Raw genomic sequence first — 23,278 nt, forward strand, 5'->3', positions numbered from 1 at the left:
TCTGTAGAGTGCTCTTACATTGGCCGGTGGTACATGAAACAGCACCCAAATTTCTGATGGGTTTAGAAAGAACAGAACTCCCAGGAAGAAGACAAATATCCTACTAGCTTGAGATGTAACTCATACTAATATGTTGGGCTTGCATTAGCAGTGCACTGGAACCATTGTTACGGGAAAGATGATTTAGCAATCAAATTAACTTCACAAATCTTTACATAAAGCTTGAAAAAAGTCCGCGTTGCAGCAGTGTTAATAACCCATTACTTTAACTTTTCTTTTTCCTCCCTCTCCCCCTCTCTAATGGATGAATTCAATTTATGGCAATAGAAGCTTTTAACTGTCCGGTTTTGTTTGCTTTAAATCTATATAAACTTGAAATAAGTCCCCTTGACAAATGAGGTTACGAGGAACTAAATGGAAAATCTTATTTGCCACCACAGCGGTGACATGAAGAATTGCAGCCTTTAGCTCAGGGCTACTAAGCTCTTAATAACAAAAGAGAAGTACTTTATCTTCACCCATAGGCACGATTACAACAGGGAGGAAATAGATGTCAGGGCTATATGTATATATATATTCATGACACTGTGAAAAATATTGATTTTTAAAAGCATAAGATGAAATGTCTTATAAAATGTTCAGTTCAATCAAACTATTACATTCTAAAAGAAATCAACGGAATAGTAAAATAGTCTTCAGAAATCTTATTTAAAACAATGGGGAGGGGGAGGGCAATTTCTGAATGGTGGGGAGGGGCAAGACAACTGAAAACATCTTCATAATTGGTTATAATTCTTAGAACTGATTTTACACTTTGAAACTGTCAGCTGCAAATATTGCATTGGGCATTTGAATTATCTTATGCAATAAATGTTCAAAGTCTCTGTATATCTGCTTGCCTGCCTTCTCTTGAGCTGCTTCACCAGGTGACAGAAAGGTAAGGGTGTTGATAAAAAGCTAGAAGACAATTGTACTCGGCTACGAGTAATCACCAAAGAAGAAGAATGACTTAGAAAACAATGTGACCGGCAAACTTCTCAGTGTCCCATCCTTCTAGGAACTGCATAGCGAAAGGCAACAGTCTTCAATGCATCACGAGCCGATACACCAATCCCCCCTTTCTCTCACAGCCATTTGCATCATTCTATTCCACAGCACTCTACAGCTGGGAAGATTCTGGGGGAACATAACATCAAGCATTATGAACCTCGAGAAACTGAGCAATACAATGATGCTTGTAATCTCATATATTTATTCATTGAAATATTTATATAGTACTGTATCACAGAAATATATCACAGCAGTTTACAATAGGAAAACATTCAACCATACAGTCAAACAATAAATAAATTGCTGGTTGTGCTGGTAAATCAGGTTATAGTTGAGTGGTTGTTTACAGAGTGTAGTTGGCCTTCCTCTTCCTGGTTTCTATTCTAACATATCCAAAATTTCAATGCTCTGGAATCAAAAGATGTGCCGACTGACAGGGTGCACTCCGGGACTACATCCCTCAGTCCAGCATGTGCATAACTTGCAGGAGAGGCCACAGGTAAACTCTCACTGGGAATCCTTAAACAGAGTGGGTTTACTTATCACTAATACTATCAAACAACCGGTAAATGAAATACGCTGTAGCGCAGGCATGTCAAACCTGCGGCCCTCCAGATGTTTTGGCCTACAACTCCCATGATCCCTAGCTAGCAGGACCAGTGGTTGGGGAAGATGGGAATTGTAGTCCAAAACATCTGGAGGGCCGCAGGTTTGACATGCCTGCTGTAGCGGTATGAAGTGCTCCTGTTCAGAGCTCAGCCAGATGCCCTTGCCCTTGCCCTCTTCCAGCGTATTACATCCTCTATTCTGCTTGGGCAGATGAGTCCAAAAACATCTGGGGTGCCACAGGTTCCTCACCCTTGGCATACAGGATTTTTGAATAGTATATGGGCATCCTTCTCCAAATTAAAGACCAGAGCATACAATACATTTCCCAGCCATCACGATCATTTCTACAAGTGGTTTTGAGGTCCACACAAAGGTAATATGTGGAGGCAAAATGTACATGGAACTTTTCTATAAATTACGTACTTGCCTACAAAAGAGGCCAGTAAATACTTGCATAAAATCTGTTAATGAGAGGTGTAAATTAGTCATTTCTCAGCAGAAGCACAGACTTGGTGGAAGGCAATCTTTATGAAAACTATATTCTGTTTTCAAAACACGATCAGTGCATCCTACTATAAACTCTGATGCTAAAACCTTCTAAAATATGACTTACGCATCTTCATAATGGCCATGCCTTGTGTCCCTCCTCCCATGCTTCTGTATTTCCTCTCCTCCGAGATGTCTGGAAAACAGGTGTTTTATTGTAGCTTAATTCCCCTTACATTATTTGAGCTCGATTCATATAATTTGCTTTAATTCATTAAATTTATTTAATTATTCCTTACAAAAATCAAAGTCAAATGAAGTTGGCCAAAGGACTTTTTATATTAAAAATAATGATTCTCTTATCCAGCCAAAGTAATGTTACCTTCAGCTGAAGATACTTTACGAATTGACAACAAGCTAGAATTAGAAGCTGGTAGAATGGAAACCATTAGGCAAATCACTGGTAATTATTACATTTGAAGGGGTTGGCTAGCAGCCTTATTAAATAGCTAGCAGTCTTAGCAAACAGCTCTTTTATTATTACATTTCATTTTGTTTCATTTTTCATTACATTTGTTGTAGTATATCTGTCCCTTTTGTACTTATTTATTCTATATTGTTATCACCAACTGATTACAAATGACAAAAGTTGTATGGTGGCTTATAAATGCAGATTCAATGTTTTTGCAATACTTCAATTAATTGTGTTCTTTGCTAAAATGATAGTGAATACAGGCAAACCCCACCTATTTTCATGCATTCGACGTGTGTGACTGCACATACGCACATTGTGCCGAACCTGGAAGTGAACCCCAAAACATCACAAAATGGGGCTGAATTGTGTTGCGAGAGTATGTGGGTGTGCGCAGAACATGGTGTTTGCAGGCTTTTTCAATGGTCGCTTCTGGCGAACCAGAGCAGCACACAGAAACGCCATTTACCTTCCCACTGTAGCGGTACCTATTTAGCTACTTGCACTTTGATGTGCTTTCGAACTGCTAGGTTGGCAGGAGCTGGGACCGAGCCACAGGAGCTCACCCCATCGTGGGGATTCGAACCGCCGACCTTCTGATTGGCAAGCCCTAGGTTCTGTGGTTTAACCCACAGCGCCACCCTCGTCCCTAGGATGAACAGGACAAAGCAGTAAATAGTTCCCGAAGGCCAACTGAAACAACTTTAAAAATAAAAATATTCATGTGCCGTTGGAAAGACAGATGGGGCGATGGCATTCGGCTTTCTTTCTAAAGAGAGTCTGCAGCAGAAAAGGCCCTGATCCTAGTTGGGGCTTCATTAAAGGTAGATCACATCTTGCTCACTGTGGAAAGCCCACCAAAAAGCCTACACACTCTCCATTGACCCCACATATTTCCTCATCACGCATGAAGACAGTCAGAGATCTGTGTGAGCTTCAGTATTTTACATTGGTGTATTGTGGGCCCACACATTGGAAGCACAAAATGCAGAAAAATATAGAAATAAAACTCTGCTAAACCTGAGGAGGCTACCTAAGTGCTTTGCTGTAGATTTTCTATTACGCTGAAAGTATTCTGCGAGTAGAACAAGATGCCTAGGACTGTTGTGAGAAAACCTTTGCTCCTGAAATGATTTTAAAGAACTAATTTGACAGGCATCTGTCATGGAAGGTTTAAATATAGGGTGCTCTGCCTCAGGGCAGGAGGTTGACATAGGTGATCTACAGACCTCTTCCACTTCTGAGATTTTGTGACTCCATACCCACATTGCAGGGGGTGGGGAATAAGAATGTCAGCACGATGAATATTCATGCATATTCTGAATACTTTTAACATTTTCACAGCTGGCCCCTGACTGAGCAATCACAGCAGCAGTCAGAGGGTAATACATGTGAAATGCAAGCTATTTACAGCCTGTATTTTTTAAATCAAATTGCTAAATGAATGCTGATAGCTACGAATCAAATGCAGCAGTGCTCGGAAGTAATGCATAAGCAAGGGCTGAATGAGGACTAAAAGATGCAATCCAGTGTCAATCTGTACATTTAAATGAGTATTCTGCAGTCTATCACATTTCTCACACGCACACAAACACACGCACACACCCTCCACTTCTGAGCGAGTAGTGCCTATGCGTCAAATGTGAATTAAAGCAATCATTTTCCTATGTGACAGAACAATTGCTTTTAGTCATATATTAATCAGAGCTAATTAGCATTGTTTTATGGAAAATAAGAAAGTAATTTGTGACAAGCCCCCTAAGTAATGGCTGTATGGGAAGCAGAGGTAGGGGGGACTTCCATCATTCAGCCAACACAAAATTCTTCATTTTAAATCATTTATACTAACTATATAAGCTGATGACGAAATAATAATAAGTGGTCCCAAATTCCAAATGGTAGATTTAATGATGTATCATTCTAGTTGTTTGCTTGAAAATGTTTGCTTCCAAGACTGAAAGCTAAGCGGTCTTTATATAACCTGCAATAAGGATGTTAGTTGGCAAATCACATATGAAGGATAAATTTAAATCAATAGGCAAGATACCATTGCTTAAACCTTAATGAATAGTGTGAACTAGTGTGATCCTCAGTTGCTTCTGAATATTATATTATATCAATATTATATATTAATGCACACCCACATATATAGTAAACAGAAATGTGATACCAAACATTTCAGAAGAGAAGTTTCAAATTTGCAGTTTTGTTATATTGTGCAGCCTTTTCCCTAAAGAAGGCTACTTTGTAGTTCAAAACAAGCAAACAAAAACTTGTGACAAATAAATCTATATATTTGCACAGAGGGTTAATGCTATTCTGAACATGAGACACTGAATCTGTAAGTACAGAATTTTAAGTACGGAATTTTAAGTGCAGAACTTGGCCACATGTGGTCTGTTCCTTGCAAAATTGTTGGAAACCAGGGAACTTTGTAAAAGGGATAAGAAGGTCTAACAACCTATATTCCTAATGCCATACTGTTGCTCAACTTTTATGAGTTCAATACTCTGCTACTAGGGCTCTCTGTGTGCCAATCCCACATTTTGAATCCAGAGCCCCAGCTGATTCTCCTGTTGTTCGCCCATACACATAGGTCCACAGGGATTCATATATTTAATTTCTCACAGAGAAACTGGAGCTTGCAGATGATTGTGCATTTTTTTTAGCCTTTTAATACAGTACATATAAGAAAACTGTAGTCTAAGTTTGAGTAGAGAGGGAAATTGCAGGCAAACCCCTATTAGCATGTCTTTTACTCACTGAAATGAATGGAGCAGTCTCTGCTTAAGCGAAATACTATGTAAATTACATACAAGTGGTGACCATTTTAGACTTGTCCAATTGATGCGCGATCGCTGACACGTGGGTCCTTTTGGACCAGGAAGAAGGCAGAACGGGGGCGTAATGGGGTGGAACAGGGGTGGGGCAGGGCAGAAAGGGGGCAGGTTAGGGCGGAACACAGCATAATGGGGTGGGCCATGCTTATACACACTCCACCGATGTGTGCGGGGGCCAGGAACGTAACCTTCACACAAAATGGTCACTGTTTGTACATGGAAGGCTCCTCACACACACAGAGGAGTGCCTGAACTGGGTATACTCTTTTAACATGCTGTGGTCAAAGAGAGGTGTTTGAATTTTGCATGATGGTGGAGAAAGTAACATAGCAATCCTATGTGGAGTCAGGGAGGAATGGAGCCGTAGAATCTACCCTGACAGGGCAGAAGGAGGATATTTTTCTTACTTTTCCACTATACCAGTGCCCTGCCCCAAAACCTCCCGTGTGATGCTGCCAAAAGAACAAGTGGCAGAAGATTTCTACCACCCCTTGACCACATCTGGGGGCCCCTACTGCGGCAGAGCCACCATGCCAAGAATGCTCACGTTTGCCATTAGGGGGCAGTGGAGAGGCAGCAGTGGACCATCCCAATTACCTCCAGCCATCACTGGGGCGGATAAGGTTGTTGTGTAATAGCGGAGAGAGAGATAACTTCTTTGTGTCTTTGCAAATCATTTAAGACTCCTAGAAAATATTTGCTGAAATGCTTGAGCAGTTTCTAGAAGCAATGCAGATTGATCCTATATTTAAATAACGAAGGAATATTTTTTATTCCTCTTTAATATATAAGCCCAAAGGATCTGAAGTGGTAACAAAAGAAAACCCTAATAAATATATATTTGAATTTTAGACAAGAAAATGAGATTTCCCTATTCTGCCTCCCCACTGACACCATGGTAAAATAAAGATTGTTGAAGCAGTAAATAGAACAAAGTGAGAGTAAGATTGAAGTAAAAAATAGTCATTTCTGTCTTGAATAAGAAGCAAAAACAACAACAACCCACCAACAACCCCTCATAACATTTTCTTTCAAACCAATATAGCTATTATGAATAAGGGCAAAAGTTCGTAGGAAGGGAAAAAAGAGTAGGCAAAGCTGCAGAAAAATGACAGAGTCTCCTATGATGTCTGGTACTTTTACCCAATTAACTCAAATGATGGCCAAGTTTAAAGCCTTTTCACAATGAGACTGTGATAGAGAAAGAGGTTTTCTCATGCTGTGCCCATGTCTGCAAAATGAGGCTGCACGGCAAGGCAGGCCTGTTGTGTTCTTCTTTTTATAGATTGAGCAGCTGTTCAAAATGGGAATATTCATATCAATTCAATTCTGGGTAAACGGCAGACGATATTCCACAGGAGCAAATAAGTAAGTAAGTAAGTAAGTAAATAGACAAATCTCTCTGTGTGTGTATTTGTGCACTGTGTGAGCATGCAAACTTTCACTGATAATTTTTGAGATACAACTCATGAGAATGATGGACTGCTGTTCTACCTCAATATATTTATTCTGATGGGCACTGTAAGGGAGAGACAGTATAGAGAACCTCCCCCTTGCATGAGAAGCAGCTCCTCCCCAAGCAGTGACGGTAGCGAGAGCGCTGAGGAAACCAGTCATGAAGTGGAGAGAGAGGGCCAGGGCTCTGGCAGCATGGGAGAGCCCCGGCTACACAGGAGGGAGGAAGAGAGAGATGGGGAAAGGGGGAAGGAAAGCATGGAGCGTAGATCCTTTCCTCCGGTTCCGGAATTACGCAGGAGAAGGAGGGGAAGGAGGTTTGCTGTCCCAAGACTCTTATGTTGGAGGAAGTCATGGGGCGGGTCAGTGCCGGATTCTGCATCGGACTGAGCAGACATGTTTTACACACCTGTCTCACTGTAAATAGATTGCACTAATAAAAACTGTTTAAAGACAAGCATGCGGAGTGTCGTTACTCTAGAGTAGTCGCAAGAACCTCTGACAGGCACAAAATAAAATTGAAGGGGAATACAAACAGGACAGAATGTCCATTTTGCATATGAAGAGTTAGCAAACATAGTTTTTAGTTTGCAGTCCTAATCTCAGCTCAGTGATTTCTTATAGTCATACAAATGAAACCATGTGGAAACATCAAATCAGCAGTGAGGCCGAGATGGGTGTCTTGTTGTCTGGGCATCCCAGGACCTCCAAACACACTACCCAGGCTTGTGCCCCAAAGATGTCACTTCATTGCTGCTACTGCAGCAAAAACAATGTGGGAGGCAGCAGTTATGAGTTACTGGTGTCTACAGCCACAGCAGGCACAGGGATTCTCCAGGGTTTGACTTCACTCCCGTAGGCCCCCTCCATTGTCTCTTGAGACAGATGGATGCCAACAGCTGTCACCTGGGGGCAGATATTCCTTTAGACTGCCTCAGTGGGAGAGATGGGAAGCAGGACTCATTCCGTCATCTTTGCTGAAGGGCCACCTCCTACCCCAGGACAGTGCCAGCTTGTCACTATAAGAACTGTTTAAGAACTGATGCCTGAGTTTGGTAAACCTTCAGAATGTTACTTTCTTAATTGATTGTGTGTGAGTAGCACTATTGGATGAACAGTAGAGTACAAATCCTCTAAATAAAATGAATAACAGCATTTATTTATTTATTACATCAATATTGTGCCCATCCTCCCAAAGGAGCCAAAGGTGTCAAACAACGTAGAGTAAAACAATAAAAACACCTTTAAAACAATTCTCATTCAGAATGAGACTGGGAAAGATCTCTACTTTTAAAAGGCTTGTTCAAAGAGGACAGTCTTCAGTAGGTATTGAAAAGGCTACAGACATGGAGCCTGTCTAATATTCAAGAAGATGGCATAACAAAGGAAGGCACCATAGCACTAAATATCTGATTCCTATGTTGTGCAGAATGGACCTCTTGATTGTATCGGCAAGAGGTCATTCCACCTGCGGTGTGTAGTGGTAAGCCACCAGTTCCTGGGTAACTGTTTGGACAAACAAAGAAAAATAAAACAAAACAGCTGCTTCCATGTACCTATGAGGGAAGCTGTCTCCCCCTATGGTGTCTCTGAGGTTGTTAAGTAAAGTTATATTCATGTTTGAAGTAAGTTCTTGATATTTACAAGCAACCATATTACCTATCTCTTAGAAACAAAATTATCTACCCATCTTTGCCCTTGCACTTAAGATTGCAACTTCTGTTTGAAGTATGTGGCAATATCTGTTGCAGACATGAATAGCTAACAAAGTCCCCGTGATCCTATTCTATCGTCTTGCCCTTTTCCTGCTGATCCCAATCTGTTTGGAATTGGCTGATGAACTAGCCAGGGTGAGCTGATGCAAGCTGAACGGGTTCTGAGAGAAAGTCAAAGAAAATAGGACTTACTTCTAAAGGAAGGCCTGATATTCTTGTAACTGTGTATCTGGTCTGCGGGTGGAATTTTAAAAAGAGTGTATTGTCATATTAGCCAGAAGGATTTGACTTCAAAATAAACAAACCAAATTGTAGGGTGATGAATAGCAAAGGGCATAACCTTTCTGTTTCATCTTTTTTATTACTCTGCACCAAACCAGTCCCTGGAATAATGCCAATTTCTGAAGAATCACTTTCCCGCTCATCTGTTCTGCCTTACCCTACAATGAGTTGCATTTGAGAGCATGAAAAATAATATTCAGGCATAGGGGGGAAAAAACCCCCAGCAACCTTCAGGGGGTAAAACAACAACAGCACCCTATCTGCAGATGTCTTCAAGCTTACTCTAGAAAGGTGAAATCGCGAGGTACTTGTGCTCATGAATAATAATTCATTATGAATTAAAAGCACTGCTAGAATATTTCTTTGGAATTACTATGGCATGAACAATCAGGTTACAGCCTTCTAGCCCTCAAGGTTGAAAAAGAAAAGTTTGAAATGTGAGAGCAAAAAAATGCCCAACTCCTAAACTGAGGCTGGAGATATTCAGTCAAGGTAAAGGTAAAGGGTAAAGGGGCCCCTGACCATCAGGTCCAGTCGTGTCCGACTCTGGGGTTGCGGCACTCATCTCGCTCTATAGGCTGAGGGAGCCAGCATTTGTCCGCAGACAGCTTCCGGATCATGTGGCCAGCATGACAAAGCTGCTTCTGGCGAACCAGAGCAGCACACGGAAACGCCGTTTACCTTCCCGCCGGAGCAGTCCCTATTTATCTACTTGCACTTTGATGTGCTTTCGAACTGCTAGGTGGGCAGGAGCTGGGACCGAGCAATGGGAGCTCACCCCGTTGCAGGGATTCGAACCACCGACCTTCTGATCAGCAAGCCCTAGACTCTGTGGTTTAACCCACAGCGCCACCTGGGTCCCTAGAGATATTCAGTATTGGGCAGCAAATGAATCAAAGTAAATAAAAGCATCATAATAACCACCCCTGCTCCCTTTACTTGTTATCTGGGTAAGTATAATCAGGATGAAGGCACCCCCATGTCTGATTTTTAATCAACTGTGCACCACTGGAGGCAAGCTGCTGAGGTAGCTGCATCCATAGCTGCCAAGTTTTCCCTTTTCTCGCGAGGAAGCCTATTCAGCATAAGGGGAAATCCCTTAAAAAAAGGGATAACTTGGCAGCTATGGCTGCATCTTTGTTCTGGTTCAAAAGGCACTTCAACAATTTTTAAAAAATCTCCTTTCCACAACTCCACAAAACCAACATCAACATATTCCTACTTGATTAGCATTGTAAAAAGAGACCTTTAAAGAAAATAAGATCTGACATAATAGCCTTTTGGCTGTTAGAAGACACTGCCAGGGGAGGTGAACTATGCCTGCATTGTCTGTGAGGCAAAGGCAATTTCTCTCTGAATTAGTTGCTGAATTTTTTTTACTTAAGTCAGAAGAGTTAAAAGGCCTTATGTTAATCTTGACCTCTTACTTCATTGTGTCATGTGTTGAATCCTGTTAGTAATTTTTCCTTATTGTCTAGTTCACCTTTCCCCCCAGCCCTCCCCCAAAAGATTGCTAGGTGCTGATATCTCTTGGATGGAGCTTTAGGGCTTTCCAAACTGAAAGAAGTAAGAAGCAGATTTTATGCGCGCATGTGCCACTGTCCTGCTTTAAAAAAAGAAAAACAAGGGGGGGGGAGATGATTGTAGTGGTGATCATGATAGTAATAATAATGTCAGACCTTTGGTATTAGCTATGCACTAGGTTAAACCACAGAGCCTAGGGCTTGCCGATCAGAAGGTCGGCGGTTCGAATCCCCATGACGGGGTGAGCTCCCGTTTCTCGGTCCCAGATCCTGCCAACCTAGCAGTTCGAAAGCACATCAAAGTGCAAGTAGGTAAATAGGGACCACTGCAGCGGGAAGGTAAACGGCGTTTCTGTGTGCTGCTCTGGTTCACCAGAAGCAGCTTTGTCATGCTGGCCACATGACCTGGAAGCTGTACGCCGGCTCCCTCGGCCAATAATGCGAGATGAGTGCCGCAACCCCAGAGTCAGTCACGACTAATGCATTGGTTATGAAAAACATGCCCAGAGAGGTTTGCCTGACCAATCCTTTTCAGTAGGGGCAGCCCATCCCGTTTCACCGCCTGAGGTAAACAGGAAGCTGTTCCCCTGTGCATGCACTGCGTGTTCTACCCATCTGCACTGTTGACCCTGCCAAAGCCTCACTGACTGGGGTTGCAGAGTTGTGTCTTCCTGGTTCCAGCAAAATCCCATGAGAGCCCTGTGAGATCACACAAAGACCCCCAGAGTCCTTATGCGACCTTCCAGCAGCTATGGGCCTATTCACCAGTGCAATGCTCGAAGCCACTCAGTACAATCTGATGCTTGTTTACTCAGAAGGAAGTCCCACCAATTTTCCATGTGAGTGTACATGAAGCATTAGGCAAACAGTCTATTTGTCAGGAAAAGTGAATGGTCATTATAGCTGGAAAAATTCCTTAAGTGTCCAAAGACAATAGGGAAAAGATGAAGGACAGGTAAAGAACAACAAGTGGGACACAGGATCATTTGTGGATTATAGAGACCCTTAATTTGATCAAATGGGAATCTTCTTTACTGTTATGCTACTCAACCAAGGGGGACAGCTGTTGAGTAGGGTTGAAGGTCTGTTGTTCAGTACTTAATGCTGTGTGATGTCTATAATACTTCTGTATTAAACCAACTTTCCCCAACCAGGTGATACGGTATCCAGGTGTTTTAGACTACAGTTCCAGTCAGTTGTAGTCCAAAACCTATGGATGATGTTGGGAAGGCTGTATTAAAACAGCTATTTTCTTCCTCCAGAGAATTTGCTTGAATTTCTAGCAGTTTTTAAATGCCATTAACTTCAGAACAATAGCTACGTCCAAAACAAATGCAAGCATTTACTATTTGTCATTCATACTCCCACCCCCATAGCTATGGTGACAAATGTTGTGTATCCATTAACCTTTTAGCAAAGAGCACAAGGTAAGGTAGTTAATATTTGGCAGGTTTACAGGGTCTATTGACTTCTAATGAAAAATTCAGCAGTACAACCTCTTTTCCTTATACCTGCCTATTTCACCACATTAGCCACAGGTTCAGCTATTACAGTGACAGTGTTAAAAAGAAGCACACAAAGTATCTGGCATTCTGTTTGCATTTTCTAACAGAAACATCATTAAGATTTATTTACTACACAAGTTTTAAAAAGCTCACTCCGTAGCCTCTCACTTAAGGATGAACTTTGGACCACGTTGCTAGCAGAACGTACTGTATACACGGCAGATGTTCTCCTGTAAGTGGCTTTCGGTACAAATACTAATGCCTGTATAATTAAAGGGTGTCACCTTAATTTTAACTTGCAGCATTTGCTGAGAACAAAAATATAGGTGAGAATGCCCTTCTCTCACTTAGTGGAAGGCACCCGGGGAAATTCCAAAAATAGTTTTAGAATAAAAGTGATGGTGGTATCACACGTGGTACATGTTTGGAAGGACAAGAATGTCATTTCGAAACTTCTGTGGGTAGTTTCTTACAGATAAGGAAGGTGGAATCATCTCAACCTTTGTACAATGTAATCTATCTTTGAGCATCTTCTCTGGGGTTTAATGAATGAATGGACATGGCACAGCAATGATCATTAGTATAAAGTTTGCCTCTTTTTGAAACTAGTTCAACAATCTCAGTGTTTGTTGACAGTCATTTCTGCCCATCATCCCCCCCCCCCCCCCCGGCAGTACTTCTTTATTTTGTTTTTGTCATAAATCTCAGAGGGAAATTTGACCATTATCTGCTACAATAAAAATGTAGGCATGTAAAATGGAAGAACTGAAACAAGCAATCAATGGAATGTGATTTCAATAGTAACTTTCTGTGAAGTTCACCTTGATGAGGTGAATCTATTTCTCTCTCACACAGATTGAAGTATGGTCAGGATAAAAGATATTAGATGTGGACCATCCCTTTGGGTTTTGACCAAATCTGAGCAAATTTTGGAAAGCTTGCTAATATTTTGACAGCTGCTTAAAGCCCCCAAATGATGGATTCATTTAAACTTTCTCAGGGTGATTTAGGAGTAGTTTCAACATTTACACTTTTTAATGGTCTTCTTAATGCAGGAGCTCATAATCTAAAGTGAGTGATGATGAATATGCCAGAAGATGAAAGAGACAAATGACCATTAAGGTTGGTGAATAATAGATATTAACTTACCCTTCTGGTGTAACTCTGGCACATCTGTGGTTTTTTAACTGCACATTTAATTATATCAAATATCAGATTCAAACTCTGTTTTGCTCGTTCAGTCTGCATGCAGATCCTGAATAAAGTGACCATTATACTCAAGCGCCTTTTAAATGTGTTTTCCCCACCCAATAACCCCCCCCCCATTGCATTCCTGGGGGTTGAATATATATGCAAAAGAAAAGTCACACATATTTAAGCACGTACATAAGTAAACAGAAGACCAAGACTAAGCAAGAAAGATAGGGCTGCCATATGTCCGGAATTTCCCGGACATAAACAGAATACTGCTGTCTCTAGCAGTGTCCGGGCGAAAATATGCCAAATGTCCAGGTTAAAGCTGAACAACTTTGAGCAAAACTATAAAAAGAAGCTGTTTGAAACTGTTTGAATCAAAGACCTTTTAAAAAACCATTGAACATTGTGAATTTTCTCAGTGAGCAGCATAAATCTGCATTACTTCTTTGTAATTCTGAAACAGTGTTCAGAATACCTATAAACTTCTCAGAAGTATATTAAGCTGAAAGAAAAATAAAGAAATGCTCTGAAAACTTAATCTGCTAGCAACAAATCCTATAATTTTAATATCTGAATCCACACAATCTATCAACTTGTATTTATATGAACATGAGTCTGAGCAAACTGCGGGAGGCAGTGGAAGACAGGAGTGCCTGGCATGCTCTGGTCCATGGGGTCACGAAGAGTCAGACACGACTAAACGACTAAACAACAACAAATATATATACCCTGATTTAGGTAGAGAATGCATGCACAAAGACTAGTTCCTAGCGTTATGGTGAATGGCATGTGTAAATGCATGATGTGTACATGTTTCTCCATTCATATACAGGACTCGTGTATGAGCATAGGTTTCTGTAAACAAAAAATCCTGCCAACCTTCTGAATGAGAGGGGCTCTAAATTGTGTCCCTTCTGTGCCAAAGTGGTGGGGTTTAAGCTTTCTTTAAAGTTTATGAAAGAGACCTACCCTGTTGTGGTGGACAGAATGCCAGAAACCCAAATTTAGATCCCTACTCAGCAATGAAGCTTACTGGGTGACTTCGGGCCAGTCATCTTCTCTCAGCCCAACCTATCTCACAGGGTCTTGTAAGGATAACATGTGGAGGGGATCGTGTTTACCACTTTGAGCTGCTTGAAAGATATACAGTGGTACCTCGGTTTAAGTACACAATTGGTTCCAGAAGTCTGTACTTAACCTGAATTGTACTTAACCTGAATTGAACTTTCCAATTGAAAGTAATGGAAAGTGGATTCATCTGTTCCAGACGGGTCTGCTGAGTACTCAACCTGAAGTGTACTTAACATGAAGTATGAGTGTAATTGGTTCTGGAAGTCCGGACTTAACCTGAAGCGTACTTAACCTGAAGCGAACTTTACTATTGAAAGTAATGGAAAGTGGATTAATCCGCTCCAGATGCGTCCGCGGAGTACTTAAACTGAAGGTACTCAAACCGAAGCGTACTTAAACCGAGGTATGACTGTACCTCTGGTTACGTTTGCTGGGGTTGCATATTTTCAGCAGAAGCAATCTATCGGTGCTTTGCACATGCGTGGAAGCACCGTTCCAGATACGTACTTTTTGGGGTGAGAACGGCACCCCGGAATGGATCAAGTATGTATCCAGAGGTACCACTGTACAGGAGAGGTCCATTTCTGTGGCCGTGCCTAGGTTATGAAATCCTCGACATCTGGAAGTTCCCTCTCTCCCACAATCTAAGGCATTTTTATTCCAGTAGGGGGGTTGAGGGGTTTTGTGCTCAAATTCCTTGCTTTTAGGCAGTTTTGCCTGCTGTATCTGTTTTTATTGTCACTGCCTCTACAATGGAAAGGTGAGAGTGAGATTGTCTCAAATAACTAAATAACTAATATGTGCAGCTCTCATGGCTGGCGCATGGATTGAGGCTGTAGTGCAATCTTGTAATTCAATTATGATCTTGAATGTAATTTTAATGGGTAAGCTTCATTCCTCTGCTCCTACCAGTATTGCAACCAAAAATGTTCAAATATTTTTTTAAAAAATAAAATAATTCTTAGGACATGCTGAACGATTGAGGGGATCATAATGCCCTCTGAACGAGCAGGTGCACAGCTTGGGGATCCTGCTGTATCCATTACTGTCACTGGAGGAGTGACTACCTGCTTTGATGGTGATCCAGTGGATCCCCCCACTTAGATGGGGACAACCTAGCTCCAGTCGTCCTTGCAAGAACATATTTCTGATCAGTATCAATATTTTGAAGTGTGTATTGGATTTTTATCCATGTAAATTCTTTAGAGAAGTTTTTGTGGGAAGTGGAAATAAATACATAAGCAATAGCGGGTTTTTTTCCTCTCCACTGAGACAGGCATTAGAATAAAAGACAACTGAGCAAAGTTTAACGCAGGCATCCCCAAACTTCGGCCCTCCAGATGTTTTGGACTACAATTCCCATCTTCCCCGGCCACTGGTCCTGTTAGCTAGGGATCATGGGAGTTGTAGGCCAAAACATCTGGAGGGCCGCAGTTTGGGGATGCCTGGTTTAACACGTGAGGGATCCTGGTAACTTTCCCCTAGATCTAAAGCAGCCCTTTGCCCACCTTCTTTGTGTACTTTGTGGAATGACCACAAACTGAGCTTTAAAGGGATTTATGAAAAGGGTTATCAAATTATCATTCTCCCTTTGTGTAAATCAATTAAAAGCTTGGTTTAGCTTGCTATGTGTCAGGAGAGACAGAAATGAGGAGGCCCTATTACTTAACCTTACTTCCTTCCCAGCACATACAAATCTTACTGGTCACTTTGCCGGTTTTAGTTTTGTAATAGTGCATTAAGGTACAATAAGAAATATAAAATGACATTTTATGGCAGATAAGGTATCAAACTTTTTTTTTGAATAATACATTAAGTACCTTAGCCAGCCAATTAAGGTTTCCTAATAAATGCTGATGATAACTAACTTCAGAAGTCTTAAGTATTATGCATTTCTCACCTTGCAGAAGCAATGGTGGGGTTCCTGAAGAAAATAGTATTTTTGTTCATAGGGCAACTGAGAAAATTAGTTGGCCTCAATTTCAATTGGCTAATGGCCAGCTTAACTGAGATCAAAGCACAGCAGTTTGGCAATTCAGGATGATACACCTTGTTAATGCGTTCAAGCATACTATTTTTTTTCTGTTTAAGAACCATGTAATTGATAGGCATCAACCCGCAGAGTTTCAATTATCTATCTTGGTTAACACATATTTTGCTTCCTACTATACACATATGGGTTCTTCTATCCTAGATATCATTTTTCATAGTAAAGCCATCCCCTATGGTACAGTTTCCATTAAGAAACCAGATTACAAGGAAATGCATACATAATGATCCACTTCTGTCACAAGAGTGGTAGCCAGTGGTGCCCTCTAGATCTTGTTGAACTACAGTTAATATCAGCCCCATAAAACATGGTCAATGGTCAAGGATTATGGGAGAGGCAGTCCAGCACCATCATAGCAGCTACCACTGTTGTAATGTAAGCGGATCCTGATATACCATATTTTCCGTGTATAACACGCCCCCATGTATAAGACTATTTGGGGGGACTCAAAATTAAGAAAATGGGGGGGGGAGAGTGTCCTGTGTATAAGACTACTCCCCCTTTTTAACATTATTTTTAAGTAAAAAAAAAAAGACCCTAGTCTTATACACAGAAAAGTATGGTATCTCCTTTGGGAAGTTGCCAACTTGAATACTCATAGGTCCCTTTTGCTATTGTTTCTAAGGCTGAAACAAAATGTCACCCCCAATTTGCTGCCCTATTCAGAGGTGAATTCAGAACACATTTTGATAATTGTGGGTGGTGGTGGGGGGTTGGCTTGGGTTGGGAGAAGCACATATTCTTCCTGGAGGGCCATATTAAAATGATAAAATATGTAAAGATAATAACATAAACAAAAATAATATAATACTAACAATAATGCAATAATGCAAAAAAGAAACAATAGACCACAACTTTGCTCTTCGGTGTCTGCTATGAATGTAACAGCATTACATTCTGAGAGGGTATTCTGGCAGGATCATGGCTGTCGTCACTGACCCACACTAAGGTGGAGCATTTGTGCAAAGTTTGCACAATACATGGGGAGGGGGGAGAAGGCCAGCAAAAGAGAGAGTGTGGTTCCACCTCTACCTCCATGTTTCACTCCTACAATCTGAGCTGAGTTTTTTCACTGAAAAAAAAATCCCTTCAGTCCTAGTTTTATCATTCCTTGCATGTGTGCGGTTTTCTGTTTGATTTTACCTCAATTTTCCCCCATATTTTTTTTACCTCAATTTTTCTGCTGATATCACGCATCATCTTCCTATCTTTAGCTTCCTTGGAAAGGCAGGATACAAACAAACCCATCTACGTGAAAATAGTCCTTTCTATCCCACCCAAAATTAACTCATAGAGGAATCCTAACTAGGGGGTGGGGGGGAGTGGAGGGGTGACATGGTATACCATTTGCCAGGTTGTTCCAGTCACAGTATGAAGTGGACCAGGCATTTATTTTCTTCTTTTTCTCCAGGCAATTCTTTGTTTTTCGAGGTATTGTAGCCGATATTGATTGTGACACCTGTCTTCTTTCTCATTTATCTCTTTAAAAGATAATTTGAGCATGCATATCTGGCAAATGCAGTTTAAAAAAGAATATGGTAACACACACACACGTATACCGGTATGTATTAGTTTTTCTCTCTCTCCTCCCTCTCTCTGTGCATCTGTTAAAGGAGCAATTTCTTCTATAACCCTTTAAAGCCTACATCCTTTTAGACCAGAAGATGGAAGTCCTTTCAAGTGCCAAAGACTGAAGGTAGACATGACCCTTTGGAGCAAAGGCAGTTTATCATTCAACACAATGTGTACCTGCATTAATCTACTTTTAATTTGCTTAGTGTTCATTTTGGGTTTGGCAGCCTCCATGTTATATTTATTTTTCCTCTGGAATCCCAATTATTCTCAATTGCAAAAATGTAGGGAGGTTTATAGGGCACGGAAATACATAACCATGGGGGGGGGAGGTGACGACTTAATTCTCAGAAAACAACACACAGCACCCACAGACAGCAGAAATACTACTTCTACTGTTTCATAATTTCTGCATTGCATTCTCTGCTTTTAAATTATTGGACAGATGCTAATAATTCCTTGGGAAACTTAACACCAAATCATGCTGTGTGAGGAAGTTTCTGAATAAGACATCAAGTTTCTGGCCATCAGAGGATAATTTATTGATACTTGTCAAAAGGAAGTATCAGTCTAACAGAAATCAAGACAAAAGGAATGCCTGATGAATTTCCTTTGAAGTGCCTTTTATAAAAGTCCTTGGTAATACATATTGATGAACTCCAAATTGTCTTGCCTAAAGGGAAAAGAAAGTAGACTGCTTTACACTGTCTTATAAATATTCATCAAAAGAACAAGACTTATGTTTCCAGGCATGAGGTGAATGATTACGGTTGTATGATTGCCTTGGAAGCAAGATAATTAGTAAAACAGCATTTGACAGTTGGAGAATTTTAAACTTGGTGTCTTGCCATCACGGCACTTGGATTTTAAGACAAATTTTTGAAAGGAACCAAATTTAGAACTTGATGGATTGATACAATTAAGCCCTCCATCAGTTTCATCTACTGTTTTCATGTTTGCTTAGCTAAAAAATTAAACAGAAGGCTCTACACTGTATTGGTAGTCTGGCTCCAGGAGAAGGAATCAGCCTAAATGCAAGTGTCTAAGCAAAGCCAATGAGAAGTCTTCTGTAATTAAGTCTGATACAAAGTTAAAAGGGGGGGGTGAGATAGCAATGGTGCTGCTCTTCCAGTAAATGCCCCGCAAAAGGCAGAAAGCTTGGCTCTCTAATTCATTCAGGATGCATTTATTTATTTATTTTGCTCCATCAATGAATCGCTTCCCATAAAATACCTCTAAACAATTTCCCAGAAAAACACGCATCAACAATAAAATCAATTAGAAACAATTCCGTTTATATATACTGTATATAAAAAAACACTTCCATCTATACAAACAATTGAAAACAATTCCATATGCAGAAATAATTACAAATTCAATGCATATATGGAACTGGGATCAAGATCTCCACTTAAAAGGCTTGTTGAAAAAAAAGGATGGTATTCAGTAATCGTTGAAAAGACAATAGACACAACAGTATGCTTTCTGTTTCAGGCACTTCACATTTTTGGATTGCACAAGCTGTTAGGAAGCTGGCTTACACCACGCCAGAGCATTGGTCCTCAATATTGGCTACAAAAGCTCAGCATTGTCTGCAATGGATGTTAGTGACTGTTTCCCGGGTGGTAAAGGAGAAAGTATCCGATCATTTGGCCATAACTAATAACTAAAGGAGTCAGAGTTCTTGATTGAAGCTTACACAAAAAAATGTAGAAAGGCAAGAACTCTGGCCACAAAAGTAAAATTGTGTTGGACTAGTAGTATTTAATTTATTCCAGCTGAAGAAGAATTTTTGAAACAGGACCTTGTCCTGGCACACCAACTTCACCTGGCATATAAACTTCAAGAAATAAATCTATCCATAAGAGACTATTTGAAAAATTTGAATCATTCGAACTACTAGTTCGAATGGTTGGACAGTGTTCTCGAAGCTACGAACATGAGTTTGACCAAACTGCGGGAGGCAGTGGAAGACAAGAGTGCCTGGCGTGCTCTGGTCCATGGGGTCATGAAGAGTCGGACACGACTAAATGACTAAACAACAACAACAACAACTAGTTCAACACAATTTTACTTTTGTGGCCAGAGTTCTTGCCTTTCTACATTTTGTGTGTGTAAGTGACTCTTTCCCAGCACTTCCTGAAGATGCCAGGGATTGAACCCTTCCATTTCCTACTTATGTTCTACTGCTACCCACATGCAATTCTCTTAAAAAAGGGGTTATGCCTGCTTTTGTCCATGGGTTTCCTTTCTGCAAGCGAAGGGCTAGTTGCTGGCACTCCATCGACTCCTTCAAAGAGAGATACAAAAAGGGAGGCGCACTAGGGCATTCGCTATGTCACATTCTGCTCAGAAAGGGAGAAGAAGTTAGAGTTTCTGCCATTTTCTGGTAAGTCACAGGCCGGAATCACGAGGAGAAATTATTGTTGAATGTTTCAGGAGCAGATCATATATGGACCTTCTTGTGGATATGGATCACACTTCTTTACAAAGAAGAGATGTCAGTTCTTCCAAGGGGGAAAAAAAGGGCTGACATCAGGAGATGGGGGTGGAGCCTAGAGTGAATCAAGGGGCTGGCACCCAGCGCAAAAGCTGTCTGTTCACCCAAGTTAGCAGTGGGGAGGGAACCTGGGCCTTGCAGATGTGCCTGGTTCAATCCCCAGTTATCTCCAGATAGGGCTGGGAGGGACTCCGCATTTGCAACCCTGGAGAGCTGGTCAGTGTAGAAAATACTCAGCTAGATGTACCAAGACACTTGATTCGGTGTAAGAAAGCTTCCTATTCTCCTATGTTTGCAACAGCTCAGTTCAATCTAGACTGGTTTATAACATACTTTAATTGAGGAGTCAGCAGCTTTCCTTCTGTGCTCATTTAAGACCTGTGATAAGGATATCAACTGGATGAAGGAGCTCTCTGCGCTCCATGGCATGTGCGTTTTTGATGATTTATTCAAATTAATAGCTAATTTCGATCGACCCTTCTTGTAGGCAGGGAGCTTCCTACTAGGTAAAGAGACAAGAGAAAAGCCATTCTCAGGAAACATTATCCTTTACAATGTTTAGCACTCAAATGCAATTAGGCAAATATAATATCCTCTTTGAAGGCAAGGAGTTGCTCTGTTAAAGCAACTGAAACTAATTATCTCTGCCAAATGAAGGACACTCGAAGTATATTCCTGTAGTGTGGGTGCTGTGCCAAAAAAAGACATGGGGACCGGGGGGTGGGGAGGAGAGAGAAAAGGCATCTCCATTACATTACTAGAAGGTGGGACATGTGCTTACTGAAAAATCCTACACTAGTGGCCAAAATTGTGGAAACCTTTTGGGGAAAGTGTGTTTCCGAGGTTTGATGGCTTATAACACCTGATTGGCTCTCTAAACTCATGCTCATTGGCTACATTCAAATGAAGGAAAGCTACTGCATATCAACCTAAGCAAGTTGTGCTCCCTTTTTCTGCTTATTTTCTGGTTATTTGGCTATAACCTTTGATAGAATACAGATAATTGAACAAACTTCATTGCATTACAGTCTTCATTAAATTACCTTTCCATTGATATATGATTTTATGGTATTATTCCAAAAAATAAGTGGTGTTATGAGCCATTAAACCTCAGAAATACAGTTTTTTTCAAAAGGTTCCCACAATTTTGGCCACTAGTGTAAGTAGGCATGTGCGGAAGACCCATGGTGGAGACACCATCATATAGGGATGCAGGAAGCTGCCTTATGCCAAGTCAAACCACTGGTCCATCTGGCTCCACATATTCAACACTGGCTGGCAGTGGCTCTCTCAGGTTTCAGGTGAGAGTATTTCTCCTAGTCCTACCTGGAGATGTTGGGAATTGAACCTGGGGCCTTCTGTGTGCAGAGCAGATGCTTTACCTCTGAGCTACAGCCCCTCTAAAAACTGGGCACAGTTTCTTAGCTGCAGTCCGAAAACCCCTTATGCCAGGCTGTGAGAGGGACATAGGAAGCTGCCTTGTTCTGAGTCACCCCTCTGGCCAACTTGTTCAATAATATTGTCAGCTGTTTTTACAGTGAGGCTTACTTCTGTATGTCCAACATCCTCTTCACAACATGGCTATCCAGATACTTCTGGAAAGTGCAAAACCCAGGCATGGAATTATCAAAGCTTCCTCCTGTTGTTTAACCTCTAGTAAAGGTAAAGGGACCCCTGACCATTAGTTCCAGTCACGACCGACTCTGGGGTTGCAGCGCTCATCTCGCTTTATTGGCCGAGGGAGCCTGCGTACAGCTTCCAGGTCATGTGGCCAGCATGACTAAGCTGCTTCTGGTGAACCAGAGCAGCGCAAGGAAACACTGCTTACCTTCCTGCCAGAGTGGTACCTATTTATCTACTTGCACTTTGACGTGCTTTCGAACTGCTAGGTTGGCAGGAGCAGGAACAAAGCAACGGGAGCTCACCTAGTCGGAGGCATAATGTGGGGTTGGGAAACCTGCACATCCCCAGGTATTGGTGGACTCCCAACTACCACCAGGCCCTGCCAGGATGGACAATGATTAGGGATGATGGGAGGTGTAGTCTACCAATATCTGGTAAGCCACAAGTTTTCCCAGCTTGACAGAATGCCTCAGAGCATAATGCGCTCATTGCCATTGACAGACCTATCCATTTCTCAAAACTTTTAAAAAGGGGCCAGTCACTCTAGTCTTTCTGTATAGAAAAGGAAATCCACTTCCCAAAATTCCTGACCATTGGACATGCTGGCTGGGACTGATGGGAGTCAGAGTCCAACTTTGTATCCATTTTAATACCCTTCTGTATCTTTACTATATATACTTTATTCCAAATGAGGCTGCAGAATAGAATTATATACAGATGTTAAGGATCCTGGCCATTTTATGTTCAATCTTGTTCTCATGGAATTTGCTTACCTCCCCAAAACAAAACAAAACAAAACAAAACCAGCTGTATGCTCTTGTTGAGGTTCTTAGTTCCAAGATATCTTTCCAGGTTAAATACAGCCCGTTCAGGCACCATAAAAGTATGTAAAGCTGCATTTTTAAACAAACAAACAAATAATAAGCAAAATGTCTCATTGTGTAGAGCTTTGCACATAGAGTTCTATGAATGTTTACTCTGACACAAGTCTAATTGGATTCAATGGGATTTACTGTCAGGTAATGTGTTTAGGATTGTAGTCAGGAGTACCGATTTGGAGATTCTTGCGATGCTCTTTGAAGTCGCTATGAGTTTTACTATTCTGATTTGCTATAACCCACAAATTTGGCTTAAAAAGCAGGGACATCACCTTGCCGACAAAGGTCCATATAGTTAAATCTATGGTTTTCCCGGTAGTGATGTATGGAAGTGAGAGCTGGACCATAAAGAAGTCTGATCGCTGAAGAATTGATGCTTTTGAATTATGGTGCTGGAGGAGACTCTTGAGAGTCCCATGGACTGCAAGAAGATCAAACCTATCCATTCTT

Source organism: Zootoca vivipara, chromosome 3 (genome assembly GCF_963506605.1).
Source record: "Zootoca vivipara chromosome 3, rZooViv1.1, whole genome shotgun sequence".
In the NCBI taxonomy this organism is placed as follows: Eukaryota; Metazoa; Chordata; class Lepidosauria; order Squamata; family Lacertidae; genus Zootoca; species Zootoca vivipara.